We start from the raw sequence: 26,977 nt of genomic DNA, 5'->3' as shown, positions 1-26,977 counted from the left end.
ACAGTGCAGAGCTGTGTATCCTGAACTTCTTTGTACCAAGATATACAATGTGCCACCTCCACTCCCATCCTCAAAACTGTTGGGAAAGAAGAAATGTAGGCTATGACTTGAAGAAATGGACTAAGGAGAAAGTGGAATGCAAATTTATTCAGCAGTTATTTATTGAGTGACTACTTTGTGCCAGGTCAATTCTAAGCCCTTGGTACACATTAGTGAAATAAACAAACAAAAACATTCCCGGCCTTATGGAGCTGACATTCTAGCAGGAGATGGCAGGGGCAGATAGACAAGAAACAATAAACATATCAGGTAAATTACAGAGTATATTGGGAGGTGATAAGTGTTCAGGGAAAAATAGTAGGGTGGGTAAGGGGCTCGAGAGCAGAAAAGCAGAATAGGCTTCATTCAGAAGGTGACACTTGAGCAAAGAAGGGAGTGAGGTGTGAGAGGTCGCCTCTGTGTCCTAGGCAGAGAATGACCAGTGCAAAGGCCCTAAGGCAGAAGCTTGCCAGAAAATGCTCGAGGAGCAGCAAGGAGATAAAGGGAAAATTTGAAGACGTAAAAGGAGCAGAGAAACTGAGGGCAATATAAAGAAACAGACTACCTGTCTGAATTACCTGTCACTGCCACCATTTACAGCATTTGTATAGAAAATGTACAGCATTTGTTTGTCCAGGCTGGTAAGCTGGGCACCCAGCACTGCAAGTTAGGAAAAGGTGGGAAAAATCTCCTCCACATTTTGTGTCCTGAGTCTCTTTTAAGCAAAACGAAGCTCTCAGGGCCAAGACCATCTCCTTCCTAGGCAGTGTTTTGAATTTGACTAATGAATAAATTCCTTATATAAAGGGGAAAAAGATTTCTGGCATGATCCCTAGCATAGATAGGTTATTTTTATTATAATATTTAATATACACAAATATATAACTAAATATCAATAGTACTAAACAAATTCATAAAACAAAAAAATTATGCATTAAACACAAGCAAAACTAGAAAACAAAATCCTAATTAACAATGCTTATTTACCGTCATTGGTGATGGTGTTTTGTGGAACTATAATGAGACTACGACACCAGCTACCAACGGCAAAGGTTATTTTAAAAATATAATGTATGATGCTGGGTGATGACTCAGTTCTTCTCATTTTTCTCTATTAAAACTACTGTGAAATCTTTGTTTTTGGCCCTTTCTTGGCACAAGCACATCATTTACGTATTAAACCTACCTTTTACCTTTTCTCCTAAGCTCAGACAATTAAAGCAGTATTCCTTGGTGACAGCAACATTGTAAGCACCAATGCTATAAACTGATGATCTTAATGAGTCAGAATATGTTTAAATACTTTGGAGAGATTATCCCTGGAACAGAAACACAAAACTTAAAACTTACTGTAAAAAACACACCCCTGAGAATATGCACACACGTCCCCCAGGATAGAGATCTTGTGGCCCCATTTCAGCATTCAGTCAGTAGTAGAGAAGAGACCACTGAGGTGCGTGCGGTGAGGTGATGCTAAGAGAAGAACACGCCACACTACACTGTTTGTCTTCCTTGCTGTGACTGTGGGACCATCATTTGGCAACTTGCTTATTTCACTGAAGAGTAGCAGCAGTGGATAATTTTTATCAAATTCCAAGCCCTCATTTGCCTCAATTAAATTAAACAGGGTTTAGGAGCACTGAGTTATTCAAACACATTCCTTAAAACACAATTTTATTACTCTAATTGTACAAAAAGGTTATTTTCGAAAGACTGATTTTTTGCTTTTTCATGACCTTCTTTAGGTATATGTATTTAACATTTTATATAGTATTATCAGTCATGTTGAGTGTTTTCTAAATACGAATTAATTTAATCTTAACAGCAACCCTAAGAGGTAATGCTATTATTATTCCCGTATTATAGATAGTGAAACTGAGGCGCAGAGAGATTATGTAATATGCCCACAGGCATGCAACTGACGAGTAGCAGAGCCAGGATTCAATCCAGATATCTGGCTTGAAGGTACATGAGTCTAACTACTATGCTACACAACCTTCTGTTTACTTGTGGGCCTTCAAACTACACCTATTTTATTTTTCCTTAATGTATGTACAGCATCTAATCATATGTTTGATTTTCAATAGATAAGACTGGAAACCTAGAAAAATAAAACAAGGGGTAAATTTTTCTGGGTACCAAAAGCAAAATATTGTGGCAGTTCTGAAGGAAAAATATTAGGGTTACTTGATGTCTACTTCTCAGACACAAGAGTCACTGTCCAAAGAGCTGCTTTCTGATTATTATGTCAGTTACTTTTGTTGGCAGGGAAGACGGGCACTGGGGGCGTGGCTCCTGCCACGAGGAGGAGCACCTGTGAAACACAGAACGAAAGTACAGACCTCTCTATGGGGGACCCTTGACAGGCGACAGGAAAGTACCAGTTCCCAGGATTTGAAGCATAAATAAATCAGTGTATAATGAGTTGTGATTGAAGTGCAGTCTGTTATGGATTAGTCACTTTATGGACCATTCAGGACAAATTTTTCACCCATGTCTGGTTTCTCTCTCCATATGGCACAGCGACCTCATGTCATTAATTGAACGATATTCCATGCATGAAAGTAACTGTCGTATTGGGGAACTGGTTGCTGCAGGCAAATGGATGTGCTACCAAGCAGCCTTACAGAGAGATGGTTCCCTAGGAGTACAGCATTTTCTAGTGTGTTTTGAGAAACCTTAGCGTTTTGAGAAGTTATGAGGAAAAGCGGCTCCTGGTCAAATAAGAGGAGAATGTGGTGGACACTATACCCCTCTTAGAGGCTCACAACATGCATTAGCAAATATAAAAGCTCCCAGAAGCCTTTGGACTCCTATGGTGTCTGAAACTGATCCGACCAGGGAAGCTTTATCAATGAATACTACAAACAGCCTGGGGAATGTGGTTTGGGAGACTGTGACTTGGTGAGATCCCCAATATTAGAGATCTGCCTCCTGGCTCTGCAAGAGGTTCGCTCTTGTCAGGCCCCCAGAGTTGGGCAGAATCAGAGGCAGACTAAGTTGATGACTTTGAAGGGGGCCTAATTCTTCCATCCTCTTGCCTTCTAGGAAAACTACACAGAAAGCCAAATTATCATCACAAGTTTACTTGGTAGCAAGAAATCAGAAGTAGGGGAGTGACTTCAGATGTTTAAAGGCCTCTGGCTAATGCCATTTGACACATGCCCCTCTGGCCCTTGGGACCACACAGACCTTATCGTTGGGCAGACCTCTCCCTGGACAGTGATTAGATGGACATTGCCAAGGACCACACTGCTCGCTCTAAGCTTCTACAGCTAGCCAAGGCCCCTTCTGAAAACCTCTTTGGACATTTCAAAATGTTAAGTCTGTTACAGCCAGGGCTTGGCCTAATAACAGTTAACACTTATTCAGTATTTCTTTGATGTCAGGTATTGTATGAAGTGCTTTATATTCATTAACTCTTTTAATTTTCCCTACCACTGCATGAGGTAGACTCTATTCCAACACCAACTTTATTCCTGAGGTACTTGAGGCTCAGAGAAGTTAAGTGGCTTACCCAATGTCACAGGGAAAAAGTGGCCAAGTGAAATCTGAATTGAGGCCACCAGGTTTTGGAATCCATGCTCTTCACCAGCTGCTTCAGGGATTTCAAGTCAGAACTGTGCAAGTTCTTTAAGGCTACTTGGCACACTCAATAAGTCGACTTTACAATTTACTTCTCAGAGGGAATTATTTTTACATTCTTGCCAGTACTCCTTGTACTACCCCAAATTATCAGATATCATGACTTCACAGCAGCCGGCTGATCACTTCTCAAACTAAGCGGCAAAAGTCCCTGCAGGAATACTAAAATCACTAGAAGTGACCCGGGTAGATTACTAGTCTTTTCTGTCCTTGACTTTTCTCATCTGTAAAACAGAAATTACACTGTACTAATTCACAACGTGGCAGAGAGAGTATTGTGACTGCACTTCCAGCCTCCTGGGGGAAATAACGCCATCTTCAACTTTGTTGTTTTTTATTAACACAATGCTTTCATACTTAATGCCAGCTGGGGCCAATGCATTCAATGTTCTGGAAACAAATACACACTTCTACAGACCTTATCACCATAAGAAACAAGACACTTACCGATAAGTAGATTAAGACTTCATGCTAGGCAAAATTTTTTTTGTGTGTGATGAATGGGCTAAATGTCTAGACAAGAGGATTTTCTGACTTGAACTTCATATCTTGTCTAAGAAATTCTACATCATGATATTCTTATACTCATTGGCAGTGGGCTGGATGTCTTCCATTTGCCCCACCCTCACCCCATCCACTCTGCACACTTCTCCATTCTGTTCTCTGCCCTGGGAAACTGATTTGTATGGACTGTATCCTTCAGTTCCTTTGTCTTCAAGATTGCTCTGGGCTTAGTCAACAGGGAGCAATAGCAAGTGATAGAAGGGAGGGAGAAGAGTAAGGTTAGGATATTAAACTCCCAGTCTTAAATATGCAGCTCCCCTGGAGGTTACACAGCTCCTACCAGGTGACCCTCTCCACCTGGCTCTCTATCATCCAGGTTCTAGTCGACTGTCCCCTCTTCCTGCGTCTTCAGGCCTAGGAGTGGTAATGGTACCCCACACCACTGCTGCTAGCCATGTATCAGCCCTTGTGATTTTCCTTTGCCCTTCTCATACCCTTGTAAATAGTCTGTGTATTAAAGGCTCCTCAAATTATCTAAATTGAGATGGTTACCTGCATCCTGCACAGACCCTGACTGATACAGCGCTCAATCAAGATCTTCCTTGTTCCATTTTTGTACTGAATTGATATTGCTCTCACTATAATATTTAGTTCTTATGAATATATAATTTAGATTAAGATCTCAACATCTGGCGCCGAAAATTTTAACAAAATCTATAGAATTTCCACTTTTCAACATTTAGGTCTTCTATGCTTTTTCTCTCGTGCTGTGCTTAACTCTTTGAAAGTAGAATAAGGGTGTATTATGTATTCTAGTCCCAGATATTCTAGTAGTTTCCTAGGACTGCCATAACTAGATATCACAAATTGAGTGGCTTAAAAGAATAGAAATATATTCTCTCAGAGTTCTAGAAGCCAGAAGTCTGAAATCAAGCTGTTGGCACAGTCAAGCTCCCTCTAAAGGCTCCAGGGAAGAATCCTTCTTTGTCTCTCCTTAGCTTCTGGTCGTTGCTGGCAATCCTTGGTGTTCCTTGGCTTGTAGCTACATCACTCCAATCTCTGCCTCTGTCCTCACCTGGACTTCTCTATGTCTTTCTATTTGTCCTCTCCTCTTTTTTTAAGGATACCAGTCACTGGATTTAGGACTCATCTTAATCCAGTGTGACCTTATCTTAACTAATTATATCTGCATAGATCCAATTTCCAAATAAAGTCACATTCTGAGGTTCCAGGTAGACAAGACTTTTGGGAGGACAACATTCAACCCACTACAGATATCCTATATAAATTTGTGCAAATCATTTTCCTTTTAGATTAAGTTTTTTAAACCTGTAAAATAGATTATATTAAGATTGGTAATGGAATAGAATAAAATTGAATAATGTTGGGGGCCGGCCCTGTGGCCAAGTGGTTAAGTTCACACACTCTGCTTCAGAGGCCCAGGGTTTCGCTGGTTCGGATCCTGGGCGTGGACATGGCACCGCTCATCAGGCCATGCTGAGGCGGCGTCCCACATAGCACAATCAGAGGCACTCACAACTAGAATATACAACTATGTACTGGGGGGCTTTGCGGGGGGAGGTGAGGAGGGAGGTGGGAAGGGGAAGGGGGAGGGGGAGGAGGGGGGAGAAGGAGAAGAAGAAGAAGAAAAGAAAGATTGGCAACAGATGTTAGCTCAGGTGTCAATCTTCAAAAAAAAAATTGAATAATGTTGTTCTCCATCTCTTACTCACACTAAACACCACTAATGGATTATACAGCTCTTTCCAGAATGAAGCTTCAATCTTACTAAACAGCACTCTATGTAACTTCTACTAATCAGCTCAAACAGGCATGTAAGATAAAACCTATTTTCCGTGCCAGGGCTGTCTGATCGCTAAGGAGCCTTCCAGTTCTTTGATTTTAAGTTTTGGGTTTTGTTTAAAGATTTTATTTTTCCTTTGTCGCCCCAAAGCCCCCCAGTACATAGTTGTGTATTTTTAGCTGTGGGTTCTTCTAGTTGTGGCATGTGGGACACTGCCTCAGCATGGCTTGATGAGCGGTGCCACGTCCACACCCAGGATCTGAACCAGTGAAACCCTGGGCCACCGAAGTGGAACCCTCGAACTTAACCTCTAGGCCACGGGGCTGGCCCCTGATTTTAAGTTTTATACTTATTATTTAAAATGCTATGTACAAAAGCTTAAGGAAATTTATTATATAAACAAACTTTACTTTTTAATAGTAAATGTTCAAGTCAAGGACTTAGGAGAAAAGATTTGCTAGTGTTTTTGTGAGCAATGTAACACATATCTATCTTCGAAACATCAAAATAATAGTTTATAAATCTCAGAAGTAGGAGAAGGTAATGAAAAAGCATGAATCATTCTCCTTAAAAAAAAAATACAAAAATGTCAAATGTTACCAATATATTTCAGAAATATCGCTGGAAAACATTAAATAAATACAAAAACAATAGAAATCAACACTGAAAAAACAGTAAATAAATAGAGAAAAGGAAGACATGGAAACATCATTCTTTGCATACAAAACTTTTATGATCCCAGAAAATGACTGTAGAAAAAATATTACAGATAAAAAGAGTGAAGATAGAAGGAATTTGCTTTCTATTTCTCTCATTACATAAATATAAGGCAAATCAATTAGATAAAGGGAAACAAAATTCTGCTGTATCTTGACTTTGAGAATAAGATGCTTTGTCCATCCCTTTGCTTGAACTTGGGGCTGGTGTAAAATTCAGTGAGTCAATAAACACCACCCCTTTAGTCCATACAGAGTTCAGACCATCTAGAAGTTGATCAGAAGCCAGACAGATGGATCATCCATCCAATAACTTGGCTCAGAAGGGTCAGTTAACTTACCCAGATCATATAGTTAGTTAGTAGTAGAGTTACATCTAAATTCAGGTTTGTATGATTCCAAAACCCAATATTCCACAATGCCTCTCTGAGAGAAAAAAACAATGGGTTTGCAAATATTATTTTTTTAAATGTTTGCCATTCAATAGAGAAAGGGCAGAATTTTAAACAAGTGTTGAGAAAACTGGATATCCACATGCAAAAGAATGAAGCTGGATCTTTTTTCTTTTTTTTTTTAAAGATTGGCACCTGAGCTAACATCTGTTGCCAATCTTCTTTTTTTTTCCCTTCTTCTTCTTCTTCTCCCCAAAGCCCCCCAGTACATAGTCGTAATTTCTAGTTGTAGGTCCTTCTGGCTCTGCTATGTAGGACGCCACCTCAGCATGGCTTGATGAGAGGTGCTAGGTCAGCACCCATTATCCAAACTGGCGAAACCCTGGGCCACCGAAGCAGAGAGCACAAACTTAACAGTTCGGCCATGGGGCCGGCCCCTGAAGCTGTATCTTTCTCATATACTATGATAAACAATGATCAGAATGGATCAAAGATGTAAATGTAAGAGCTAAAACTATAAAATTTTAAGGAGAAAACATCATGATATTGGATTTGGCAATGATTTCTTGGATATAACACCAAAACACAAGCAACAAAAGAAAAAATAGATAAGTTGGATTTCACCAAAATTAAAAACTTTTATGCATTAAAGGACACTATCAACAGAATGAATGACTACCCTCGGAATGGGAGAAGATATTTACAAATCCTGTATCTGTAAAGGATTGAAATCCAGAATACATAAAGAACTTGTACAACTGAACAGCAAAAACAAAAAAAACCCACCTGGTTAAAAAATGGACAAAGGACTCGAATAGACATTTCTCTAACAAAGATATACAAATGGGCAATAAGCACATAAAAAGATGCTAAACATCACTAAACACTAGGGAAATGAAAATCAAAACCACAATGAGATACCACTCCACACCCATTAGGATGGCTATTATAAAGAAAACAAAATATGACTGTTGGTGAGGAGGGGAAAAATTGGGACTCTTGTGCATTGCTGGTGGCAATGAAAATCAGTGCAGCTGCTATGGAAAACGGTATGGTGATTCCTCCAAAAATCAAACATTGAATTACCACATGATTCAGCAATTCCACTTCTGCGTTTGTACCCAAAGAATTGAAAAGGGACTTAAACAGGTATTTGTATATCTGTGTTCATAGCAGCATTATTCACAATAGCCAAAAGGTGGAACAAACCCAGTGTTCATGGATGGATGCATGGAGAAGCAAAATGTGTTCTATACATACAATGGAATATCATTCAGCCTTAAAAAGGAAGAGAATTCTAACATATGCTACAAGATAGATGAAACTTGAGGACAAATTTTGTAAGAGTCCACTTAAATGAGCTACCTAAAAGTAGTCAAATTCATAGAGACAGACAGTAGAATGTTGGCTGCCAGGGCTGGGGATAGAGAATGGGGGCGGGGGTCACATGTCTAAATGCAATAAAAATATACAAGGAAAAGCAATAGCATAAAAGTAATTGAGAAGTTTATAATTCAAACTACAGAGAGAGTGTTTAGATAAACACAGATGGTCAATTCCCAGGGTCTCTTTACATCAAAGTGATCTATTTCTACAAAATGATTTACATCTCTTTCATCAAAGGGATGAAAGAAAATACACACAGAACCAAAAACAGACAGCAAATTATCATACAGAGAAGAGTTCAAAAATGCCCTCATGTAGTCTACGCAGAAATCGAAATCTAACGACATACACCTGAAATTTATATAATGTTATAAACCAATATGGCCTCAATAAAATAAAATAATTTTTAAATGCCGTTTTTAAAGATTCTCTGCATATCTAGTAAAAGATATAAAAATAAACAAGCAAAAACAGGCATTCTTATACATTTCTGGTTGCAATGTATAAGACTGTTTCTACCTTTTAAAAAGAACAATTTTTAAATGCTCAACATAAGCTATAAAAGTATCCTTATTGTGTCTCCTTTTGGAGAAATACTCCTCAAATTAACGCCCTTATATACACAGAGACTTGCCTCCAGGCATTTTCTCAGTGGTGGTGATAAAGCTGAAATGTTCACAGAGGTCAGGGAGGGAACAAGAATGAGTAAAGCGCTTAGGTGGGACGGTGGCCACGTCCCTGCCAGTTCCAGCAAATTGTCTTGCGGATATAACAGAGGCCTAGGTTTGCATATATTCCAACTCAAAAAAACTGCCTTTGTGAAGTCTTCCACATATGGAAGAATGGGAGCTGTTTATCCAATTAGGCATGACAGAGGAAAGACACTGTGTCCTGCTTCCGGCTCCAGAAGAACAAACGAGGGCATCCATAGGTAGTGCCTAGCAAAATGCAGGTACCAGAGAAATATCACTTCTTCAGAAAGTAAGCCTTTCACTCACCTCCCCAAAAGCTTACTGATGTTCACATCCTGGGGCCACTGTCCCTACCCCATTCACGTCATCTCCATGACCTGCATCTATACACACAAACTCCTCCCAGGCAGCCTCTAGGGACCTGGATTTGTCAAATCTTAAATCCTTTGGTGGGTTGGGAGGCAGTGGATAGTGAAGACGTAAGTGAGTTTGGTTTTTGTGGTTTCTTTCTATTATTTTTTAAAGAACGTATTATGTTTATGCTCAACAGGTTTGCTAGCTCTCTGCATAACTTCACAGGTAATCGTGACAGAACCCCCTTCATCTCCCAGCAAATGGCAGAGAGCATCATCAGCTGCAAACACTCAAGGCACCTTTCCCATTTTTATTAAGGTGCTCAACTTGCCACAATCAGTCTTCCCTTGGAAGTAGTTAAATTCTTTGGGTTATGGGTCTTCACTGACGCGTTTAGCTATCACTTCCTTTCATACACGCCAAGACATTGTTTTTCAAATGCTTCTGATGCCAAGCCCTTTAAAACTCAACAGAATGCCCCAATACCACTGATTCACTTGCCGCATCCTTCTCACCTGCACCCAAAATGTTCACAGAAGGGCTCACTGGAGACAGGGTGAGCCGGATAATAGTAAGGGCTAGGTTCCACAAAGGTTGGACAGCCCCGCAGAAAGCATGTCCTTCCTGAGATACATGAGCAGGAAGTGGAGCTGTTCTTAAGAAAGGGAAGGTTGTTTCAGGACAGCAAAGGGGAGGGAAGAAGGCAAAGAAGGAAAAAAGGTTGGGGTGAAAGGGGTGGTCGGCAGGGAGAGAGGAGGATAAAATGGCCTGGAAAGTCTGAATGTGTCCATGTAAGAAATGAGAGAGGACACATTGGTCTGGAAACAGTCTCAGCTGGATGAGAAGGACTGAATTTGACAAGGAAGGCTAATGATCAACTTACGGGTTTTGAAAACAAAACAACATGGCCAAGTCAGTGGGGAAAAATAATTTAATTACGCATGCAGAGAAACAGGGATATCTATCGCAAAACGTGACAGTTTAAATAAACAATTTCAGCTGGGGAGATGTTGTGTAATTATTGTAGGTCTTTGTGAAAGCAAGAGATATTGCTATAGGTTTTAATAAATTGGGTGTTGGTAGAGGATGTAGCAGTTAAGACTTAGAAACAGCTTGGTTATGAGAAGGGAAGAGAAGAAATACCCCTACAATAGCTTCTTTTCCAACCAACCAAATCCCACCTGTTCTTCAAACTCTTAAGTCCTTTATGAATGTCTACGAAGCCACCTCTGGCTTTCAGTCCAAAGCAGAATCTTTCTCTCTTAAATATGTCATTTACTGGGGCTGGCCCCATGGCCGAGTGGTTAAGTTCGCGTGCTCCGCTGCAGGCGGCCCAGTGTTTTGTTGGTTCGAGTCCTGGGCGCGGACATGGCACTGCTCATCAAGCCACGTTGAGGCGGTGTCCCACATGCCACAACTAGAAGGACCCACGACAAAGAATGTACAACTATGTACCAGGGGCCTTTGGGGAGAAAAAGGAAAAAATAAAATCTTTTAAAAAAAAGAAAATGTCATTTACTAACCACACCACTCATTTTTCATCATATGTCGCTGTATGCAGCTATGACTCTCTGGATATCTTGTATCCCCAAATTTTGTTTCCACAGTGAGAGTAAAAGGTTCCTAGTATTCTACAGATTCAGGCGCTCAACAATTCTGAGGAGAAACAAATTTTTAAAATAGCGATAGAAGTATGGCTTCCAAACCAACGTATGTTTACAATCCAATGTTATTACATGATTTTGTTTCAATTAGTGATGATGTATTGGCCAAAAAATTCATTCTTAATCTCAAAAGGACAACTGCATACAGCCCTTGATAGTCCTAGAGTCCCTCTCTACTGTTCCCGGGGCTGTGGTTGTGGACCTCAGCCACTGGCCATGGTTCTCCAGTTGGGTATGCATACTCCAGAAGAACACACTGGTGTGCCAGGGGCCACCCTGGTCCCAGTACAAACATGAAGCGTATTTTTTGGAGGTTAATTTCTTTTAAAGATTTAAAGAAGAAAGGGGAGTAACATTAAGTAATTTAACTAGTAATCCCAAAAAAGCATTTCTATGTGAAAGCACACTTACATTACCAAGAGCTTGAGATAAAACAAGATTTCAAATAATTCTATTCTAGTAGCAGACTACTTTGGCTTAAACTTCCAGAGACCAATACCTGTTCACCACTGTCTGCAGTGGGAACTCTGAGGCAAAATTCTGGGGAGTACAAGTCTAAGTTTCCACAAAACGGAGAAGGAAGTGACAACTACAAGAACAGCGACTCAGGATCAAGATCTTCCTCCAGGTCAAATATGGCGCTATACACTTCACAAACATTTATTCATTTCTTTCTCCAGTCCCACAGGAGTTATGGTGCCCATTTGACAGACGACAAAACTGTAAATTTACGTACCTTGCCCAAGTGTAAGCCACTAGTAGGTGACAAAGGTAAGATTCAAACCCAGGCCTACTGAACCCCAACGCTGGCGCTCTAACCACACAGTCTCCTAAGAAGGACTGATGGGTGCTTGGACTTGGAGGCCAAACTAGTTTTCAAGAGAATACTTCAAATTATAAACAAATATTAACACATCTTTAAACAAACGGTTCGACAGTTTTTCACTGCTGTGTCTACTGATGTTTTCTAGGCAAGAGAATAGCAGCATTGGAAGCTGGCAAGTTTTCAGCACAAGAGAGGGTCCTCTGGATTTAAACAAACTCCTCGAGAAGGTCCTAATAGAGTAGTACTCAACAATTATATTGTACGTAATTGAATTACAAGAGTAACTAATAACAGAGTAGGCCCTACAATAATAAACTATGCTAGAATCTGTAAGCAAGGAGAATTTATCTTACATGAAATTAACTGGCTCCCTCCCCCAGGCCAGTTCTTCAGGAGCATTATCCATACATCCAAGAACCAAATCTCAAATTTTCAACAATTTTTCTAATCACAGTGAATAGTGTTCGGTGCCTTTGGAACCTCCACTATGGGTTTCTTGAGGCCTTTCCAAAAGGGATAGCCTAATTATAACTGCCAACGTTGCAGAGAAACTGCATCCTCCCGTTGCATACATCAGCAAGGAAGTGGGACAGACAGAGGAAGGATTTCGTGTTGGGGGGAAGGAGAGTAGGGTATATGACTAATGCCTGCATACCTCTGGAAAAGATATAGCATTCTGCTCTTGAGTGAAAAGATAAGCTTGTGTATTGTATTAAAATCAAGCCCTTTGACTGAAACAGGATAGCCTAGAAATAGTTCAGAAGCACGGGATACTTGAAACTTGAAAATGTGCTTTCAAAGAGGTTATTTTTATAAACCAAATATGCACAGGAAATTTTGTTATTCTACTTCCATTCCAGAGCCTAAAGATATGCATTGTCCCAGCACAAAGACCTTCTTGGACGGAATCCCAGTCACTGTTAGTTTACTTAAAAATCATGAAAACCTAACTAAATACCATCTTGTTCCAGATAGCATCTTCCTGACAGATGCATTTCACTCACCGCCCCTTCCAAGGCCAAACGGTGACTCTTTGCCCTCTCTCTGTGCCACTAACCTGCATTCTCAGAAAATGCAAAATACGAAGTTTAAAATAATTTCCTATTCTTATATTCAACTTGAGTCTACTTAAAATACAATTTTTAAATTTCCATGAAATCTAAAAAGGTATACCACTTCATCTGTGATGTATGTCCTAATCATTCAGCAGACTTGTAATCTCTATCATTTGAGAAATTTCTAATTTGGTTTCATGCTTAATAATAGGCTTTTAAATTGATAGAACATTTCTAGAGGGATACTTAGCCGTATCACTCAAGTTAAATGTGCACATTCTTTGCCTCAGCAGTTCCATGCCTAGAAATTAAATTTTTAGAAATATTAACACAAATGTTCAAAAATGTAAGTGTATGAATGTTTACTGCAGCACTAATTGTAATATCAAATTTTGGCATCAACCCAAATAACTATCAGTAGGGTCATGGTTAAACGAATTATGGCGCAAGCATATTAGGGAATATTATAAAAAAGTTAAAACAATAAATATTAAGACAGATGGATGTCCAAGATGTACTACAAAGAGAAAACAAAAGCAATTTACAGAAGAATACGTCTAGCATGATACATTTTTTTTGTTTAAAAGTTTATTTGTGCAAGTGTGTTTATGTATGCGTATTATTATATATAGTCCCTCATTAATACTTCTTACCTTTAGTGGAAAAAAAGAAACAACTCATATTGCTCAAAATTTTACAAAAAAATATAATACTCTTGTAGCAATTTTTAAATAAAATTCTTCTTTAAAAACTCTACCTCTAAAAATATGAATCATCCCTTCCTCTTACCAAATATTTCAAATTATCACATCAGGTAACAATATACCTTTCATAGAGGTTTTATACACACAAATATGAATATACATCCACAGATGTTTTAAAACGAAATATGAACATTTAAAGAGCTTCCCTTTATCATCTTAGAGAAAAAGTTTTATTAATGAGAGAAATTTATTAATTCATCAATATGATTTCCAATAGAAAACAAAATTTCCCAGATAAGTTAAAACATTGAATCATGGGATGGCTACTGTTTGTAGGATCATCAGACGGATGGAGGACCAGCAGTAACTAGGCATCCCAAGGAGAGAAACTTGCCATAATAACCTTAACTCACTAAAAGAAAAAAAGAAATGCAAGCTTTAGTCAAAAATTCAATCATCAAGCAGCTACGTTGTACCTGGCCACTTAACAGACCTCGGATTTCGTTTTTTGGGAGAGGGTTTGCAGGCAGTATAATTTTTATTCTTAGTCAAAGATACTTTGGAACTGTTGTCCAAAGTGAGAATCCAAGTGAGAGACTTTTAGCCATAAATGTTGTACCCAGTGCCTCTCCACATCGTGGGTTACTTCGGCCACTTTTGCTTTGATTATTCAGTCCCCCAGAGAGATACAATGCTCCAGAACGTTTCTCTGTCATTCCATTAACAGCGTTTTTTTCAGAATGAATAATGCAGCACAGCCAGTGATGTGTTTTTCATGCACCTAATACAAGTCACTGCAGTGGGCCTTTGACAAGAGCTCAGAACCCCTCCAAAAAACAAACTGTAAGTGAGCAAACAAAACATCTATGGCCAACAATTTAATTTGGGAGACCAAATACGTACTTATGAAAGAAACTTAAGTATTTGTCAACCAAATAGAGCAAGAATTAGCTAACAAACGGACCTCTTTGCCTTGGGGTTTTTATCCTTCTGTGGCTCTCCCCAACTGATGACCGGTTGGTTGTAACTGTGCTGGGCAGGGCAGAACCTGGTCAAAGGGCGAGCCTGAAGTACCGAATAGCCACAGGCTACCAAAGTGACGCTCAACTCAATGTTGTATTTGACTCTTTGTTTGACAGTTGATGTAATGTGCAAGAAAGTGTTTAATAGATAGGTTTTAGGGAACATGATCATCCTAATAAAGCAACAGATCACTAAATGTTTCTGCTTTTCACATAAACCTGGGTACACAAATAGACTGTTAAAAAGACTTCCCAGGAAAGGTCGACTCTGTCATTAAAAGTTCATCTCATCATGTGAAAAGGATTCAGTAAATGCAAACCTTCAGATCTTCAAGATGCCATAATTTTTAAAACGTCCTTTCAAAAAGACATTTATACTATGTAGCTCATTTCTGCAAAATGTGACTTGATTACAAAGTCCTCGGCAACTTCCATGATTTATTTTAGGAGACTGAGTCACTTCCCTGAAGTTTCACAGCTATCTCTTGTCAGAGAAAAAACTCTACAGCTGAAAAGCTCTCAAGGAAATGAAGCACAACATTCTGGAAAATTCATTCTCTGCAGGGAAGATAAGATAACCATAAGATAGCCATAAGATCAGTAGGTGTAAGGAAACACACAGGGAAGAAGAATGACAAAATGTAATGGGGCCTCAGATCTTTTGAAGGAAATTTAAAAAACAAAAAATAGAAACATGTCTGTCTCCCAGCTTAATATATGTAGCCAGATTGTAAGCCAGACACTTTCTCAAGGTTTCACTCAGGCTGTATATCAAACATGTTGTCTACTTCACCACCACACTGTCAACATGTTCCAGAGCATCCACAATTTCTTTTCAAATTATGTTACATGAATGTGGTTTAGGCCTCATATTCACCTGAGATCAATGCTTTAAGTGACGCTTCGTTTTAATAATATACAACAGAACTACTCACTGGCTGTGGCTGGCTAACCACTGCACTACATGCAGTTAAGTTCCAGGAGAAAGTTTTCTGTTTGAATCCACACAACAAACAGCTTCCTTACAGCTGAAGTGTCTGTAGCAACTCGTAGTGTCCACATTGGACGAAGCTGATTTTTTAAATCATTCTTACTGGTAAGGAGACACATGGTACTGGAACTGGAGGCTGGCGATGAGTCCCGTTCTAACTTTTATAGTTAAAAAGCATAATTCTCCCTATGACTCTCCCCATGAATGTTTAGTCCCTTGCCCAAAGTATTAGTCACGCTTCTTTGTGCCATGTCTCCCAGGGTTATTTAGGAATAAAGAGATTTTTCAAAGTCTTTTAGTAGAAGAAAGTGATGTTCTCATTTCCCAACACCCAATAAACCTCTCCAGACCAGCCAGGAAGGTTTGGAGGGCCTTCTAATGCCTCTCCTAGTCAAAAGTTTATAACTTGAGAATGTATTGACACTTTCTTTTATCGTGGAGAAACACTCTAAATACTTGCATCAAACCCCAAAGTGATTTTTACTCCTGAGATTTTCATTTCATCATCTTGGAAACTGTTTCCCGTCTTTTGGCATATTTCTGTATTCAAACACCTCCTGATCTTCCAGCTCACCAGCTCCAGTGTCCTCACTCCAGAAATCCTTCCATCTCAAGCCCTCCAATTCACTTTCTCTGTCAATCACCCCAAGTCATCCATATCTTCTTTATCCCAATAGCTTCCTTGATCTATTCTTACACTTACCCTCTAACTCCATCTTCCTTCTCCCCGTCTGCTGTACTCTCATGGCAAAGCTCAGCAGTAGTTAAACCTAGCTACCTACTTACAACACCCTCGCAGCCTGGCTGGTGGAAATAAAAGAAAACCAAACACAAGGATGCTCACTGGTCTTACTTTAGACTCGTGACCACAAATCTTGTACGGAACTCAACACTGCCAGGCAACCTTGTTACACTGCTCTGATATACGTACTCTCTCATTTCCCTGGGTAACTGTGTCACGTGTTTACCTCTCTCCTCTGCCTCCCTACTGCCTTCCAATGCAAAAAAAACACAAGCAAAGAGACTCACCTTTTCACTGCCAGATCTACCACTCACCTGCCTCTAGACACATCTTCTCTACATTCCCTTCTGCCCTTCTGGATCAAGTACCTCTGCTCCTGCTAAAGTCTAAGCCACTGACTTGTGCTCTAAATTGCATCTGCTCTCATCTTCTCCAGGATTTATCTCCTGCCATTATCCTCTCTCCTGCATCACCAACGTCACCTGGACAATGTTTACTAGGTCACATCTATTAACACAAAACACAAAAATGCTTTCGCTTTATTCCGAATGTCCTCTAGGCACTACTCCATTGCTTTACGCCCCTTCACAGCAAACTTCTTGAGGGAATGGTCTGCAGCCAAAATAGCCACTTTCTCACTCACATTTTCTCCCCAACTCACTTCCTTCCAACTTCTATCCCCCCCAATCTTGTCAAGACACCAATGACCCCCCTTACCATGTTGCTAAGCCCAACTGTCACTTCTCTGCTCTTACAGTACTTGACCTCTCAACTCTAACTGACGCTGTTGATTACTTCCCTCCCACTTGATCATTCCCTAGTTTCTCCTCACAGCTTCCAGGACACCTCATTCTCATGGTTTTCTTTCTCGACCACTCTTTCTCAGACTTCTGTGACTCCTTCTCCCCTCTGCCCAGCCTCCATGCTAAACCCCTTCAAGATAGTACGGGGTTGCACTTCTCCAGCTCCATCTATTTTTCAATGATTTCTAGACTCTAGATTCAAGGACCACACTTCCTTCTTGACATCTCCACCTGGATGTCTAATAGGCATGTCAAATTTGACAGGGACAGAAAAATTCTTAACTGCCTCTTCTCTTCTTCCTCATTCCCCACAATTACTCCTCCCTTAGTAATTTGAATTGCTCTAGTCAAAAATTAAGGAGTCATCTCTGATTCTTCTCTTTCCCACACCAATATCTGAGCCACGAGGAAATTCTGTTGATAGTATCTTCAATAACACCATATATACATTCTATTCCTATCAACTTCTCTGCTATAAGCCCATATTCTCTCTTACCTTCTCTGCTACAAGACTTTGATCTACAACTCATTCTCCACCAGCAGACAAAACAATCTTCTTACTCTGCTGTTTAAAACCCTTCACTGGTCTCCCCTGCACTGCGAATAAAACCAAAATTCCTCCCACTGGCTGATAAAGTGCTCTGTGATCCAACCTGCCCATTTCTCTGACCCCCATCACATCCTACTTGCCCTTATCCATAGTGCTCTCGCCACACTGCCCCTCTTTCTGTGCCTGAAACTTGCAAGTTCATTTCTGCCTAGAGCTTATGCTGGAACTGTTTCGTCTGCCTAGAAAGCTCCTATCTCTGATATCTGCAAGGCTTGTTCCTTCTTGTCACTCAGCTTAAAAGTCACCTTTCAAGAGCTTCTACAAGGCAAGGGAAAACAGGATTGAAACAAAAACACAATGCACCAACTGTGAAAAAATATTTGCATATATCTGACATAGGGCTAATCTCCATAATATATAAAGAACTCACACAACTCAACAACAAAAAATCAAACAACCTAATCAAAAAATGGGCAGGGGATATGAACAGACACTTCTCCAAAGAAGATATATGGATGGCCAATAGGCACGTGAAAAGATGCTCATCATCACTGATCATCAGCGAAATGCAAATCAAAACTACACTAAGATATCACCTTACACCCATTAGAATGGCTAAAATAGCCAAAACAAAAAATAACAAATGTTGGAGAGGTTGTGTAGAAAAAGGAACCCTCATACACTGCTGGTGGAAATGAAAACTGGTGCAGCCACTATGGAAAACAGTATGGAGATTTCTCAAAAATTTAAAAATAGAAATACCATATGAGCCAACCACCCCACTACTAGGTATCTACCCAAATAACTTGAAATCAGCAATTCAAAGAGACCCATTCACTCCTATGTTTACTGCAGTGTTATTCACAATAGCCAACACATGGAAGAAACTTAATTGCCCATCAACTGATGATTGGATAAAGAAGATATGGTGTATACACACACACACGCACACACACACACACACATATATATATATACACAATGGAATACTACTCAGCCATGAAAAAGGATAAAATTGTCCCATTCACAACAACATGGATGGACCTTGAGGGTATTATGTTAAGTGAAATAAGCCAGATAAACAAAGACAATCTCTGTATGACTCCACTCATATGTGGAAGTTAAACATGTGGACAAAGGTAAAAGATTAGTAGTTACCAGGGGAAAGGGGGGGTGGGAGGTAGGACAAAGGGTGAAGTGGTCCACCTATAATATGAGTGACAAATAATAAGGTACAACTGAAATTTCACAAGGTTGTAAACTATCATAATCTCAATAAAAAATAAAATAGAAAAAATAGTCACCTTTCAGAATGGTCTTTCCTGATCTCTAATATAAAGTCTACCCAATCATTCTTATCATATTACTCTGTTTTTATTATCTGCATTGTACTTGCTTGAACTACTATCTGATCTTCTTCTTCTCTGTTGATTTTCTGTCTTTTGCCTCTAGAATATAAGCTCCAAAAGCAAGGATCCAGTCTGTTTTATTCACTGGTGTAGCCCAGGACCTGGAAGTATGTCTAGCACCAAGAGGGTGCTCAATAAATATTTTATAACGAATGCTTATATGGAGAGCTGAGTCAAAGAGTATGAGCTTTCTGGTCAAAAAAAAAAAAAATTACCTGTTTCCAAAATGAAAATAATATACTTGCATTTATGTGACAGACAATACTTTCAAAACACTTGCATAGACATTTGTTTAATCCTCCCAAGAACCTTTTAGGAGGTCACCAAGACTCTTCCTTTTGCTAACACTGAGAGAAAGATGCTAAATGATTTATACCAGGTCAGTCAGGCAGTGCAGTGCTGGGACCAAAACCTAATTGTTGGACTCCCTGATCAGTGCTCTTCTTCCTAAGCCTAGGCTACCAAATGAAAACCTGTACTGAACTGGACCCTCTGCCTTCACGTGCTCTGTGCATGTGCTGCACTTAGAAAGATATACTCAAGTTATTTATTGACACGTCTCTTCTCCCTCAGGCTGTATGTTCCTAGAAAACAAAGTTGCTATTTTATTCATCTGTGTATTCCCAGTGCCTAGCACATGCCTGGCACATTGTAGGTGTTTAATTTCTTGAAGGATCTAACTGAATCCTCATACAAAGCCAAGTCTTCCTCTCAAGGCAAGACAGTTGGGGTATTCTCTATCTTAATCCTGAAGATTTCACTCCGAATATATAAACACCCTTTAATGATTCTTTTGAAAAGCTTCAAGTTTCACATCATCCAGTACCTTCCGAGTCCTTTCACTGACAACTTATGCACCACAAGTGGCAGGAGGTTAAACGACTCCTAGGCAGTCCTCCAAATCAGTACTCTATTCACTTCCCACTTGTTGGTATGAACAAAGGACATATAGAAAATCCAAGATTTATCATCTGAAGTCAGAGGCTAGTGACATATGCTATATTTCTTCCCATGCTCTGAATGTGGTGAAAAAAACAAATAGTCATAATGATGTCATGGAAAGAACACTGAATGGGGTATCAAGAATCATATGTTACAATCCCAAATGATGACTCCCAACAGCCCGGTGGTTATGTTCAGGTTTCCATCGGTCTCTCAGATTCCTCAACTATAGTATATGAGTGATGATTACCTACAGGGTCAACCCAGCTCTAGAATCTGTTATTCTGTAAGCAGTTGTGATTCTGATGACATTGTCCCCAATATCTTGTCCCCTCCGGTCTCTAAACTCAAAATAGCTAGATGGAGGAGTGCCAAATTGGGTTTGGGTGCAGTGGTGATAGTCAAATATAAATAAACGATGAGATGGATGGGAAATGTTCTGCACTCCTCCACTGGACTTTCTTTCAAGATGCAGAATCTTCAGGAATAGGAAATTCTAAGTCCCACAACGTGACTGTTCTAACATGCTTTAGAACCAAAAGAAACATGCACCCTTAGCCTCCGGTATTTATTATCACATGTTAACTCAAGAAGACTACAGAGTCTTACGAAGAGATTAGAACCAGGGAATGCTGGACTTATTTTAACTGAGCTAATCAATGAATGGCCCTTTTCTTAGTCACATTATTTTTTCTCTCATCACCACAGGGTCTACCTACCTCACAGGACATTGGTCACTGACATGCCACCAACAATGCCTAAAAAGAAGAGGCAGGAGAATACAATCAGCCGTGTGCTGGAGCCAATCGTTAAGTTTCTAGAATTTTGAAAGCTGGTTGTTAGATTGTTGGCAGCTTGAAATTGGCCATGGTGGAAGTATTTATACCATGGAAATCTATAAACACTACAAATCAGAGAGGTTTTTTTTTTTTTTTTTTTTTTTAAGAGAGAGCCAGTTTATCAACATATCACTGAACACAGTGCTTGGCTAGAAAGATTTTGGGCAAAACAGACAACGCAAGACCAACAGAGGACAAAGAGAAGACCCGAATTCTAGAGCTAGACAGTTCCACCAACAGGCTGTGAAAAATGGAGCAAGTCTATAAACCTCTGTTTTGCTGACTAAAATGTAAGAGAAGTTAAACAAGTGAGTTCAAAGATTCCTTTAGGATACAAAACGTAGAACTTTATGGCTTTCTGTCTGAGTCATACCTACTCTGACTCCTGAGGAAGTGAGGATTTCTTACAGGAAATGCTCCATGAAACAAAAATTAGGCACCACCAAGACAGTGACCAATCTTCCCTCCATTTGTAGTGCACAGAATGGCGCTACTTCAATCCCATGCTTTTGGCCAACCAACCAGACTCAAACCTAGCCACAGTTCTAAAGTGCCCAGGATCTCTTAATTACTGAGTTATATCAAAGAAAGTTTCAGAAAGCCTCCAGCTGACCCAAGGATTTCCTGTAGAATTAGGCTAAAGGCTCACAGAGCATTCCCAGCCGTATTTGTCAAGTAGGTGCCACTTCTACATCCTGTGGCAGTGGTAAGGTTCAGTGAGGAGCCCTCTGGGCGTGAGGGCAGGAATGAAACGTGCCATGGTGCCAGAATAAGACTGAGAAGACGCACAGGTGCTAATTAATGCCAGATCCCAGCCTCGAACCTGAGCCACCATCCTGAGCCCATCACACAGTAACTCCCTTAAAGGTAGAGACTGTGTATTACCCACAAAACCTGGCGTGAGAATCATGAAAGATCTACTAAAGTGAATTCCCTGGTTCATCAACCCCAGGTTGGGATATGGGAAACAACATTTAGTTACTTGTTTCTCCCACAGCAGCAAAGACTCTAAAATAGCTGCCCCCGACAAGCCAGCACAGACTTATCCCATGGGATAGAATGGCAGCATCCTCGCGCAAGGTTTGATCATGAAAAGATGTAAAACTGCTGTTGCTTTCCCAAGTGTTCTCATTTCTGGAAGCAGAGATTTATAAACATCATCATCATTCCATTGTCTTGCTCTTCAAAACAAAAGTGCATATAACACATTTGGATGGAAGTATTCCATCGGTAAATGGCAACATTACATTTGGACAAAATCCTAAAAGTGATGAAAAGTATAACATCATCCAGGAGGACCAATGTGTCAGGTGCTGACAGTTAGAGTTTTAAAAATTCAGTCACAGAGAGCAGAACTTAAAAATAGACAGAGTGGTTTAAATTAGATGGATTCTAGAAAATGATCATATCTGTCCAATCTAACTCATAGAAATACATCTTTAAGAAATCATGGAAAAAAGGGGGAGTTATTTAGGTCCATCTCCTGTGTCTAAATAGATCACTTCCTAAACCATTGAAAACAATTCCTAAAGCTCCCTAGGAATACAGGATCTACAAAATCTTGGGAACCCAGTTCAGGACTAAAAGCAGTCTCCTTATCAACAAGATTCTGAATCTAAAGACTAGAAGAACATTTCAGGTGCATCATATCACAGAATTTCACTGTATGTCAAATTGAAATACAGCCTATAGGACACTGAATCTCTGTTCTCCTTTAAAATGGTCATGATTCAACAGATTGTTATTGAATTTGAATCGGGTACTAGGCACTGGGGATCCAAACATGATGAAGCCACGGCCAGTCTGTAAGCTCACAGGATCCAGTGGAAGGCACACACCCACAAATGGTAAGGATGCAGTGTGCTGAGATAACTCAACATTTAGTCCGAGATAAATACAGACTCTGAGCTCCAAGTGCCACACAAAGCAATAGTTCAGTGGGAGGCAGCAGCATCTTTTAATTAAGGGCCAGGTTCTGTGGTGAATTCAAATAGTGCCCTTTCTTTTTACTGGGTGCTACCACTTCTAAAGGTTCTTTCCTGGTCAGAAGAAATCAAAAAACCACAAAGCAATGGAAGTTAAAAAAAGCAATCCAGTTCAATACCAAAGGCTTGTGGAAAGGAAGACAGCCCTTGACATGACTCAGGGTGGCCAAGTCAAGACATTTAGGGCACTGTACATGAAAGAGACACAGCAGAGGGTGCCAAGCTCAGGAGATGGTGGTGCTGGGGTGGGAGTGGGGTAGGGAGAGCATTATTGAAGCAGAAAAAGAGAGAAGAGGCAGCCCGGGAAAGCCTTAAAGCTCCTGAGGAAGCATTTTTAATTTGAAACTTGCTACAACTGTGATCAAAATTACACTGGAAGGAGACTGTGTTATTCAGTTTGAGGCTTTTTTAGTTACATTCCCAGTATTTAAGCAAATACCTATTATATTTGTTTCCCAGGGCTACCAAAACAAAGTACCACAAACTAGGTGCTTTAAACAACAGAAACTTATTGTCTCACACTTCTGGAAGCTGGAAGAATGAGACCAAGGTGTGGACAGAGTTATTTCCTTCTGAGGGCTGTGAGGGAAGGATCTGTTCCAGGCCTCTCTCCTCGGCTTGGAGATGGCCATCTTCACATTCACATGGCGTTCTCCCTGTACGGCACATCTTTCTCCAAGTTTCCTCTTTTCACAAGGACACCAGCCATACTGGATTAGGGCTCACCCTAATGACCTCATTTTAACTTGATTACCTCTGTAAAAACCCTATCTCCAAATCAGGTCACATTCTAAAGTACTGGGGTTGGGACCTCAACACATGAATTTTGGGAGGACACAATTCAACCCATAACACCTACATTACATAAGACACAGTCCCTGTTCACAGAGTTTATAATGCACTTGTGAGGTTAGGACCGAGCCACATGAGACAATTCAAGTATAAGATTCAGAGGATGTAATCAAAGTATAAGTTCTATGTTTTTGGCCAATAAGCCTTTAGACCAGGGGTTCCTAAACATCACAAGTGCACAGGCCCTGTTCACAATCACCAACAAATCTCGGCAGCACTATTTACTTGATGATTTTTTATTTCTACTCTTTTTACTTAAATAAGTTTGTCTTAGTCCATTAATGGAAAACCAGTCTTCCTGCCAATAATATAACATAACCTTAAAAATAAACACATCACTATTAAATTTTAAAAATATTGCCCACAAACCATCTGAAATCCTCTCACCCCACTTTGTTAACACAGCACGAAAGGCTGGTACACCACAAGAGCCCTCTGAATTAGGAAATTGTAAGACAAATTTGATCAAATTCTGTTACCACCCATCTGACCTGGGGTAAGCAACGTCACCCGTTTAGTTTCCTCAGCTGGTTTCCACCCTCAGGTGGCACAATCAGGCGGAGAGCTGCTCTAAGAATTCCATGAAATGCTCCTGAAAGAGCACATAAAGGCACGATAGACACATTATCATGGGTAAATTGGAGGGAAGACCAAAGTCTTAAAACCTTAATGCTGCCTTCTTTTCCGCTTGCTAATTTGGAGCTCCCCCTTCCTTCTTCGAAGTTTACCCCAGCCACACAGACGGCACACAGCATCCCTCCTTTCTCTTAGCCTGTCGGTCTGCGCGGGTGTCTATAGGAATGTCAAGGCCGTTCTTAGGGACAGGAGGCCTCTCTTCAGTCTCTCTGTGCTTCACGCCTCAAGAACTCAGGCAGCTCCTGCCTCAGTGTGTTGTTTGTCGCTGTTGGTGATGATTACTACTCCGCTGTCCACCTCCTCACCCGGCTGTTTCCCACCAACGTCGTCAAAAGCACGGAGAACACGGTCCTCTGATTTGCTCTTTCTTCTTTGCAGCTTTTGAGCGAAGTGCTTTGCTTTTCCATAAATAGTTCAGAGCCTGATGGCACATGCATATTTCTTCAAAAGTGGTTCTCTCCAGGGGACTTGAGCACAGCTGTCAGTTGGCTTGACTTAGAAGCAAGAGACAGAGAAAGGCAACATTTTCCCCAGCAGTTCCATTTTCTATCCCACTCGGCCCAGGGGCGGTGAGCTCAAGTTCACCCTAAATCTAAGACTAAAGCCGGGCCTGGCCCCCATTCCTGTAACATCTCAATTTGCAACTTGAAAATCAAACCAAACAAATCTCAGGATGTCTTCTCCACATCACACTCCAAAGACAATGCTTAACCCTATCGTTTCCAGTATGAATTTTATAACTGGGTATTCGGTGAACTACTACACCGAGCAGGCAGGGCGCGTTGGGTGCAACTTAAAGCAGCATTGTTCGTTGATTCAGCTGCCTGCTCCAGTCTGCGCTGTGGGACTAGTTCTGTGCTCCACACTGGATGAAATGAGAGCAGGCCCCTTGGCTTTTCTGGCCATGCTGAGATAACTGAAAAGTTCTCTGGTTACATCAAGACACACAAATGTTTGCTTCTGTAAAAAAATGTCCAGTCCTGTGTCATGGTCAAAACTCCAAACTTCAGTTACAATGAAATCTTCCCTCTGTCTTAGCTCAGGCCTCCTTCAGGCAGGGAGCCCGCGGAGAGATAGCAGGCGTGGCTGCATTCTCCATCGCCCACCTGCGTCTGACTCTAGCAGCGTGACAGCAGTGGAAGGAGAGGTCAGGAGGCAGAGATGGTCTGGCTGAGCTGGCACTGCCACAATCTGATGCCACACTCTATGAGCCTGGAGTGTCTTTTTCTCTCAAGGGGACACTTCCCCGGTTCTGGAGAGATGCTCCGTTTCCAGGGATTCTCACCTGCACTTTCCTCAATGTAGTCACTTACAACCCTCCGCCCCTCAGATGCTGGGCCTCCAGGAGCACACTTGGCCTCTTTCAGCAGAGGTCTTCCATCCTGTCCCTGCAGGTGGCCCTTGGGCAACATCAGCTCCTCCAGGTAGTCCTTTGGAGCAGGTGTGACAATGACCCCGCACCAGCTCTATTGTGGGTGGATCCTACCTCTGGCCCACAAGAAACATGCCTTCGCGTCCCAACAATTCAGGCAGTGAAGGCCACTCCAGCGAGCCCTCCTCACTCGGAGTTCAGCCACAGCTTCTCGCCCTTAGAGTCCTCAGGTGGGGTCAGACACCAGTCCACGGTGTCCCTCACACTGCAGAGGACACTCACGAAGCACTCGGAGCAGTTCCTCGGACAGCCCTCACTTGACTTGAGGTGGAGGAAAGCTCCCCGCATCTCTCCAGCATGTACGTGTTTGACAGAGAGAATGGGCTCCCCAGCACATTGACGATAGCCCCAAAGAAATCCTCCATCAAGCCAACAACTCCTCTCTCACCTGCATGGCCAGGTAAGGGTCATGAGAATGATTCTGGGCCACCTCCTCCCCACGTCTTGCCTGGATGGGCAAGTACCTCACTTTGGAGTGTGGAGGTGGTTGTCACCTTTCACTGGGGGCCTCAGCTGAAACTGATCCCGGATGAGTTCCATTTTAACATCCTTGTACGTTAATGATGCTAGTAATCCTTGAAGTACAATTTCCATCATCCCATTTTCCTACACATAGTGTTTAGGTTTTTTTTTTTTTTGACTCAACAAATACTTTATCCAAAAGCAATAGGCTATACTTGCCAGTAGAGCAAACAGAAAGAGAAAAATATGTTCTTTGCCTTGCTGAAATATACAGTTTAATTATCATCATCATTATCATAGTTGACATTTCTTAGACTTTTATTAAACCAAGTCCTGTGCCAAGCACTTTATATGTATGCAGAAAAATCCTGCTGAGGATTTTATTATTTCCTATGAGACTGATATTATCAGAGAGGGTAAGTAACCTGTCCAGTGTCGCACAGGTCTACCCAACTTCACAGCCTCTACTACATGAGTTGGGGGCTTATGACAAAGGATAATGGATGGCCTAAGCTGCCCAGTCAGGAAAAT

The 26,977-nt window shown here is 40.9% G+C and overlaps 1 protein-coding gene across 2 annotated transcripts in view; it reads right to left on the bottom strand.

Moving 5' to 3' along the window:
* Positions 1–26,977, bottom strand: part of LOC124233480 (E3 ubiquitin-protein ligase HECW2) — a 218,417-nt gene that overhangs the window by 174,358 nt on the left and 17,082 nt on the right. The window contains exon 1 of one of the 2 annotated variants that reach the window (XM_046650601.1): positions 20,960–20,978. The exons of the other annotated variant lie outside the window; for it this stretch is intronic. The gene's annotated coding sequence lies outside the window, so the exon portion shown is untranslated. Of the gene's footprint in view, positions 1–20,959; positions 20,979–26,977 lie in introns of those variants that run through there. 2 annotated transcript variants of the gene reach the window in all.

Source organism: Equus quagga, unplaced genomic scaffold (assembly GCF_021613505.1).
Source record: "Equus quagga isolate Etosha38 unplaced genomic scaffold, UCLA_HA_Equagga_1.0 203_RagTag, whole genome shotgun sequence".
NCBI lineage: Eukaryota > Metazoa > Chordata > Mammalia > Perissodactyla > Equidae > Equus > Equus quagga.
This window is presented reverse-complemented; position numbering and strand designations above follow the sequence as displayed.